This window comes from Passer montanus, unplaced genomic scaffold (genome assembly GCF_014805655.1).
Source record: "Passer montanus isolate IOZ18808 unplaced genomic scaffold, ASM1480565v1 scaffold10, whole genome shotgun sequence".
In the NCBI taxonomy this organism is placed as follows: domain Eukaryota; kingdom Metazoa; phylum Chordata; class Aves; order Passeriformes; family Passeridae; genus Passer; species Passer montanus.
Window position 1 is genome coordinate 19,495,737 of NW_024356505.1, and position 8,271 is coordinate 19,504,007.

The following is an 8,271-nucleotide window of genomic DNA, read 5'->3' on the forward strand; positions in this document are numbered from 1 at the left end:
AGGGATGAGAATGTAATTTATAATTTAGGCTTTACTTTCACTCTCCTCCCCACCCCAGCAAGGAAGCTGAGCTGTGCCTTTCTGACTCCTCTTTACTCAGAGTGATTTAGAGCATCTTTTTGCAATCTGCCCTGCTGATCTTCTGTGACTGAAGCTGCTGTTTGTTGTGCTGGATATGAGTTACTGGGAGACTTTTCTTTTCAAGTTTGTAGTTTTGTCTGAGCTACTTAGATGTTGGTAGGTAGAAAAGTTTGACTTTGTGTTAATTTTAAGGTTTTTGAGCTTTTTTTTTCTCTCTTCAAAATTCATTTAATCAGTAAAGTTGTTTCTTTTTTGAAAAAAAAATCAATGGAATATAAACTGGCAAGGGCAAAGCTTATTGCAGGTGGTTCTAAAGGATAAGCCCTTCCCTTTTGAGGAACTAGCAATACAGCTAAATCCAAATAATGCATTTTTATATACAACGTTTTTTCTTCCCAGATTTTTCTTTTGCTCTTACAGCACAGTTTCTATGCTCCTTCATCTTTTCCCATTATATAATTTATTTGAGTAGGAAACTTAATTGTAATGCCTTCCACACGTGTGTCTTTAATCAGTGACAAATGGATTTTCCTGTCCTGGTGAATCTCAAATATTAATTTTGTTGCCTGTCAGTGTTAGAAAAAGGAGGAGAAAATGCAAAGACCAGGCTTCATTCTTGGAAAGTTAGCTGTTCACAGTGAATTAGTTTTTGATGTTTTACCCCACTAATTTTCTCCCTTGCTCCCCCCATACCTCCATCGGTGTTTACTGTTACTTTAGACTTCAGTCCTCAAAGCTTTCTCTGCACGGGCAGCAGATGGCTTACTAGAACGAAAGGGGAATAACAGTATTGCAAAGTAATAGACTTTGAGAAATAAAAAGTTGCAAGTCAAAATTAGGTGGCTTCTTTTCTTTTGACATTTGAAAAACTGTGTGTCTTTCAGTAGGAATAGACTGAGAAACTAAAAAAAATCAAGTAAGCTAATGTTTTCGTATTGATTCTGAGCCTTTAATTTTCATTATTTTTCTGAACTATTTTGTTTCATTATTAGAAAAAAATTAAAATCAAAGATTAAGTGTGTGATGAGTAATTTGTCAAGGGTGATGTGCCAGATTACTTTATTATAGGAAAAATATAATTAAAGTTAGTAAATAGACATAAAGTGTTTCCCTACAAAGGCAAGACAGCTTCTGCTGTCTCGGGAGCCCAGAAATAGTTGATTAGAGGTATCTAGTGCTGTTTGCAGATGCTTGTCTCAATTTGCCTTCACTTTTGCATGACAGATAGTTTTTTTGTCATTTGTCCATACGCTGACTGCATCTGATTTGAGGGAACAGAGAATGTGTCTGTGTTTTGGCTAAAGCATCTGATGCATATTTACTTTTTTAATCTGGAAAAGGTGTTTAAATACAAATCTGGAAGGATGATGCTACAGTTTATCCATAAGTATGCAAAATATCTCTTAGGAATGTTTAATCTTGCAAGCCACGATGTGTGTGTAATGATTTTTTCCACCAAGTTTGGTTTTTGTTGCAATTACAGAAATTTTGAGATGTGTTATAGATCTTGGTGTCTCATAAACACTTGAATGTGTTCCAGACTTCTCTGTTAAATTTACCAGAAGTCTGCCTTTCCCCCTGGCTGAGCTAATTGGTCAGTAAGACATGCTACCAAAGCAGTGCAGGACACAATGTTTAGACCTGCTTTTCTGTCTTTAGATTGGACTGGTTTAGATGAAGATGAAGATGCACATGTCTGGGAAGACAACTGGGATGATGACAATGTAGAAGATGATTTCTCCAATCAGTTAAGGTAATTTTATTTAAACTTTCTGTTCTAGAAGACAGGTTAGATATTTTAAATGGAGTTGAATTATTTAATATCTAAAAGTTTGACATCTGCTTATTTTGAAGAAATAAAGATCTGAAATGGAAATAAATGAAAGCTCTACTTTTTGCTTTTCTGTTTAAAGCCTTTTAGACCCAGATTTAGGGATTACAAGACTCTGAAGTACTGATCAGCATTTCATCTTTTAATAATTCTACTGAAAATGCCTTAGGACATTGTGGTGACAGAATTTTGCTCTGTTACGCAAACATTGCAAAGATCATGGAACATTGAGATATAGTTGACACTTTGTCAATTTAACATGAGTGAATCCTTTTCTAATGACTTTTGTATGTGTGTGTGTGAAAGTTCTGAATTGTACTGCCAAGATTAATGGCAAGGCATCCAAGATTATCCCTTTGTGCTATGTGGTGTGCAAAGTATGCTACAGTTTTTATGTCTGTACTTTAAAACAGCACTGCTGTTCTTTGTCCAAATGGCAAATTTTCTGGAGATTAGTGATCTGTATTAACATTAAGGTTCTTTCCTATGTGATGAACATACTGTTTATGAGCAACAACAGCAAAGTAATTGTTAATTACATACTTTAAAAAAAGTGATAGCAATTTGTGTACCTCTAAACCAGTTGCTTAATCCTCTTTGTCACTTGTAGTTTCAGTAATCCTTTACTGACGCATAATTATAACTTAAATTGTTTCAAGCATTCAGAACAAAGCCAGATTTTATAATTAATCCCTCAGTGTCTTTCATGAGGAGCAAACTGTCTGTAGTACAGCCTGCTTAAACAGTTCCTGCGTTGATCTCCCTTGTACTCCAGGGAAAGGAATTATTTTTGTGTCTTCTGCACAAAAAATTGTTGGCATAGTTATTTCATATATGGTTCAAAGGCAGTTAAATGGTAATATTGGAAAACATGTAATGAAACAGACTTTCAAGAAATAGTATAATTCTTGATAGACACAGTTGATCTAAACAAACTTTGTGTAACTGGCCTTAGCTGCAGCCTGTGGTATTGGTGACCGTGTAGTGGTTTGCAGTGTTGCCTGGCTGTAGCGTGTTTCTTCCATCTCTAGAAAGCAAATGCTGCAGTCCTCCACTTTTAAAGTCTTACTACTAAATGTGCAGACTAACCCAAAATATTTTTAGAGATTTGTACTTCTGCATCTAGACACACATGTGCTAGGATAAAATGGGATAAAACAGGATGCATCCTGGCTGATGTTCAGAGGCAGGTGAGAGGCAAAGTGGTGGCAGGGCAGGAGTGATAACAGTTGTAGTTCCTGACTTGCTGTCCTGGCCACAGCTAAGGATAACAAAGCAATTGTTTCCCTCAGAATTGTTCATTGCGAGGTGTATTGCAGCAAGACATAAATAAAAATTCCAGAGTGCGCTATTCTAAAAGCAAAAAAAAGCTTACAGTTGTTTTGGGAACACATGCAGCTAAGTCAAATAAAATAGTGAGCTTGCTTAAGGAAATGTTGAGAATTATGTATAAGATAATGTTTTGGTTATTCTAATGAATTTGGAGATGCTGCAGGCTGCACTATTCTAAAAGCAAAAAAAAGCTTACAATTGTTTTGGAAACACATGCAGTTAAGTCAAATAAAATAGTGAGCTTGCTTGAGTTAAGAAAATGTTGAGAATAATGTATAAGATAATGTTTTGGTTATTCTAATGAATTTGGAGATGCTGCAGGTGCATAGGTGCTACTTCCTGCCATATGGTGAGTCAGAGGGCAGTAACTGTGATTAAAACAAATATTTGAATTTTTCACTGAGAAGTCACTTATAGTGATTTAAGATAAAAAATTGGAGTTTAAGAATTACCAAGTTAGTAAGGTTAAGGTAATTGGTATGAATAAAAAAGTAGTATGACATTGCTATTTAAAATGATTGCATATTGTGTAGTATATTTAATTTTTTTAAAAAACACACATCTAACAGTATTGTGTATGTGTTTCAATATATCTGTCTCTCTTCCATACAGAGCTGAATTAGAAAAACATGGATACAAGATGGAAACGTCATAGCTTTTGCAGAATATGGAGTGGTTTAACACTGAACTGTGGATAGACTTTATTGAGAAAAGAAGATGGAAAATGAGAAAACACACTTAGTTCATTATCTGCTTGGATTTATTATTGTTTTGTATAAAAAATAAAGTTTTTAATCTTAGCCTGGTCATACATTTAGCCTCTACTCACCTGGTCCGTTGTATTTTGGTTCTGAAGTGTCTTGTGTGGCGGAATTCACGGACCTGCCTGGAATGCCACTAGTGGTCTGTCAGTAGCTGATGCTCTTGCACTGGCTGCTGTCCTGGGGGGCTAAACATGTGTAACCAGAATGAAGACTAATGAATATTGCTGTCACAGGAAATAAAATACTTGTGTATTCCAATTAAAATGCAGCAGAGATTGAAAGCAGTATTAGGGAGTGATAAAACTTGTTTTGCCTCAGTATTTTATTTCATAATGACTTGGCGTTTTTTTTTTAGTAATTTCATGTGAGTGCTGGTTTAATAAAACAGAGTTCAAAGTGTCTTGCAACAGCAGAAATCCAAACTCTCCAATCTTGTCCTGTCATTTCTCAGGACTGTTAAAGATGAGACTTCTCTGGAGGTGAAAGTTCTGTTCTTGCACTTACTTAAGCCTAGGAATCTCTGCTGAAATTGCCTCCAATTTGCCAGTTACAGCAGTTCATCTGTATCACGCAAACATGCCTGTGGAGAACAGAAATCAAACTTCCAACTCATTTCATGGAGGCTAGCAAAGATTTGCCAGAAAGATAGCGCGGTAGTGACTGGATTCAATTACTCTCTGAACTGGAAAACAGAAAGTGGGAATTACCACACCTATTACCACTTCCATGTACGCTCCCCAAAGGACCTGTTAAAGTTGGTGTATGCAAAGACAGAGGGAGATGGCAGCCGTAGCTCCAAATTAAATTAGGGTTTTTTAAAATAAAGGAACGCTCCCCAAAGGACCTGTTAAAGCTGGTGTATGCAAAGACAGGGAGATGGCAACCGTAGCTCCAAATTAAATTAGGGTTTTTTAAAATAAAGGGCCAACTATAGTTACATATGGAATTTGAATGAGCTACTAGCTTTTTAGCTGTTTACCTGGAGAAACGGAGACTTAATTGTTACTTAAAGCTAGCTTTCAGAATAAAGGTATAGTTGAGGGACATGCAGTTATTTAACCTTGTTAACTAAATAACTGAATATCTTATGTTGTAGTGACATTGATTAATGCAAAATGTGAGGGAGTTTCCCCTCCCCAAAATTATTGGGTGGTGCTATTTTAATGGTGGAGGCAAGATTCACTGTGGTTCTTACTGCTTTCTGAAGATAGCTATGTAAAGACTGAGAACTTCATTGCCATCTGAATGGTTCTGCAAAACTGAATGTCTCAGATGGTGTTGAATGTTGGCAGTTTGTCCAGCTCTGTGCAGCTTGGGAAAAGAAAGGGAAGTCTTTTCAAGTAGGCTTGCCCTAGTCACTTAAATTGTTCACATTGAGAGATGTGGGTCATGCAGGCCACATCAGAAGAATACAAGTTCTGGAGTTCATGTTTTGACACACAACAAATGTAAAGTCTGTATAGCGCCCACATCAGGAGAATACAAGTTCGTTCTGGAGTTCATGTTTTGACACACAACAAATGTAAAGTCTGTATAGCGAGTGGTAAGTAGCAATACAAACATCCTCAGGTTACTGTTGGAAATTTAAAAAAGTATGTTGAGTACAGTCCTAGGATTGCTGTTGTTATCTTAACAGCAGCACTGGGAAGTTGAGTAACAAAACTGACCAAAAGAAGATGACAAAATAGTTATGGAGATGTCTGGTGCAATCTGGGTAGGGACAGCTGCTTTCCATTACAGGACTCTGGAAACCTGACTAAAGCAGCCTTGTCCCTGTGATTGCAAGCAGCAGGAGGAAGCCGTGGAGATGGAAAAGCACCTTTGCCTCAAGAAAGGGGCTTTTTGCTGAGTTTTTTGCTTTTTTTGCTGAGTCTCTTCTAATACTCAGTTGTATTAGTATCTTTATCTTTCCCTCTTTTTCAAAAAGCAGAATTGGAATGGAAGTCTAGGCTGAGGTAGTGGCTCTGCACTCTCACAGTATCAACCTTCAGCTTCTGGTATGAAACCCCCAGTTGGAAAAAAAGGAGAGCAATCTGCTTTGAAGGTCGGTTTGATGATATGGTCTTACAATGCTGTCTTTGAGGCAAGCTAGAGACTTTGCCCATTTTGGTTCACTTTTGACAGCTTTGGTGTTCAAGAAGGATGTCGAGGTGGTTGGCCAGGATGTCACAGTATATTTCATCCTTATGTTCCTGCCATTCACCTTTAAAAGGAACTAATATTCCTGTGTGCTTGTAGACTTGAGATTTTTAGATTTGCCTTGCTGGGAGAGGTTTCCTTTGGCGGTTGTTCCTGGAGGTGTTGTAATGATTCTTGTTACTTGAGGAATGCATGAAGTGTGGGAGACAGGAATACTTTGGGCTTGTGAGGGAGGACCCACTGAGAGAAGACAGACTTCGGAAGGAAGATCTGCAGCCTGTCAAGGGTGGGAATGTGTTGAAGAGAGGGAGGTTTGGCAAAGATCTGAGCGGAGGAGAGGTTGGACTTTCTAGTTAAGAAAGTAGGACAGCACGTGGAGGTGTGTGCGTGGCGATGGCTGGGTGTGGGCTGCTGGGTAGTCTCTGTTCCCTGTTGTAGGAAGGAGATTTAGGTTGATGTTGTCCTGTGTTTGGGGACCTGTCCTCTTCACTGGCCCATCCCTCAGCCAAGCTGTGGAACTCTTGGCCAGTATCCTTACTCTGAGCCTTGCCAGGCTATGTGGCACACATCTACAGCTCTCTGCAAGACGAAGGAGGGGGTGTTTTGCAGTGTGGGGAGGGTGACTTGCTGTGACCTAGATGCTGAGGATGTGTCAAGGCAAAGCGTTGTTCAACTAATTTGGAGGAAAGCTCTGGAACATTGCTGATTGCCAACGTTAGGCACTTGTGCTTTGCCTTGATCCGTAAGAAGCCATACACACCTAAGAAGAAATGCAAAGTCACAGGTAAGCACACAGAATGGTGAGCAGTCCAAAGTAAGGCTGTTTGGAAGGCCTTAAATTCAGCCCTTTTGTTTCAAAATAGCCTTTGCTGTTTCCCCCTCCGCCCCACGCCTACCTCCCTCTGCTACCTTGTGCAACAGCACCAACACTCCCCCAGGTATTTGCTGCTGCTGGGTCACAGTGTGTCCTGTTCCCCTCCTGCTGCACCGTGTCCACGTGGTGCTGGAGAGAAGGAGCACATGTGGGTCTCCATAACACAGCAGTCCGGCTGGTTTGCAATTGCTCAAATACATTTTCCACTGTCCCTGGGAGAGGGAGAAGTGTTTTCTCCCCTTTGAAGTGTACGATTATTTTAAGTGTGAGACCCCAGGACCTCATCGTTCACTGGGTTTGGTAGTATGTAAAATGCTCTGCACGTTCAAATGTTTCTTTAGCTTCAGTTACTGCTGTGCATATTCAGCATGTCTGCCAATCAGGATTTATGGGGTACCAAGTCAGCCACCCAGAAAAGGAGGCACACGCATTACAACCTGTGCAGCTTTTGTAAGGAATGAGGCAAGGACTCCACAAATGGCTACCTTTCCCTGCTAGCTTTTTCTTGAACCTTATTTTTTTCTTATCCTGTTTTTTCTTGGACACTAACAAGGACTAATAAGTCCCTTGAGGGAGGGGGTGCATATAAGAAAATACGTGATCATAAAATTAAAGACTATGAGAAGACATATGTATGGGAAAAGGAACTTATATTGCTCAGAGTCTCAGTTTCAGCATTTCCTATCTTTTAACTGTCTGACTTTACAGCACTAATAATAATCTTTTAATGCAGGTATGATTTTTTGTTTGCATAATGATACAGCTAAATTTGATTTAATTTCATGGCATGCAGGGAAATAAGAAGATTGATGCCCAGAAAGTTTTTGTGGTGGAATTTTACTAAAGAATAAATGTTATGTAACATTTCAAACACAGTGAGATCCTTCAAGATGAAGTGTGTGATATAAATGTAAAATATTTGCAAACTATAATTTAGCAACCGTTTTAAAATCACAGTCGGTATTCCAACCTCTTACATGTGGCGGGTGAGATCCTTTGTCGACTGCGAGCTAAGGGCAGTGAATGTGAGATTCATTAAGTAATTATATAGGAACATTAATTTCAAATTAATTTCAACAGTTGTTTTAGACATTAGCAACCAAATTAGGGGACCAAAGGCAAACAGTAATGCAGCTTAATACTTTTAATAAATGAAGGCATTTGAAGTGATTTACATAAATCGGATGATAAGTTCTCATTTAATGGGCTTCCAAATGCCCCCGCCTCCCCTTCCCGTTCACCTTCGAGCG

General features: G+C 38.7%; 1 long non-coding RNA gene across 1 annotated transcript; it reads left to right on the plus strand.

Moving 5' to 3' along the window:
- Nucleotides 1-1,535: 1,535 nt before the first annotated feature.
- On the plus strand, nt 1,536-4,849 carry LOC120503373. Its single transcript, XR_005627720.1, has 3 exons — nt 1,536-1,834; nt 3,857-4,736; nt 4,835-4,849. It is a non-coding gene; the product is annotated as an uncharacterized LOC120503373 (long non-coding RNA).
- The last annotated feature ends 3,422 nt before the right edge of the window (nt 4,850-8,271 follow it).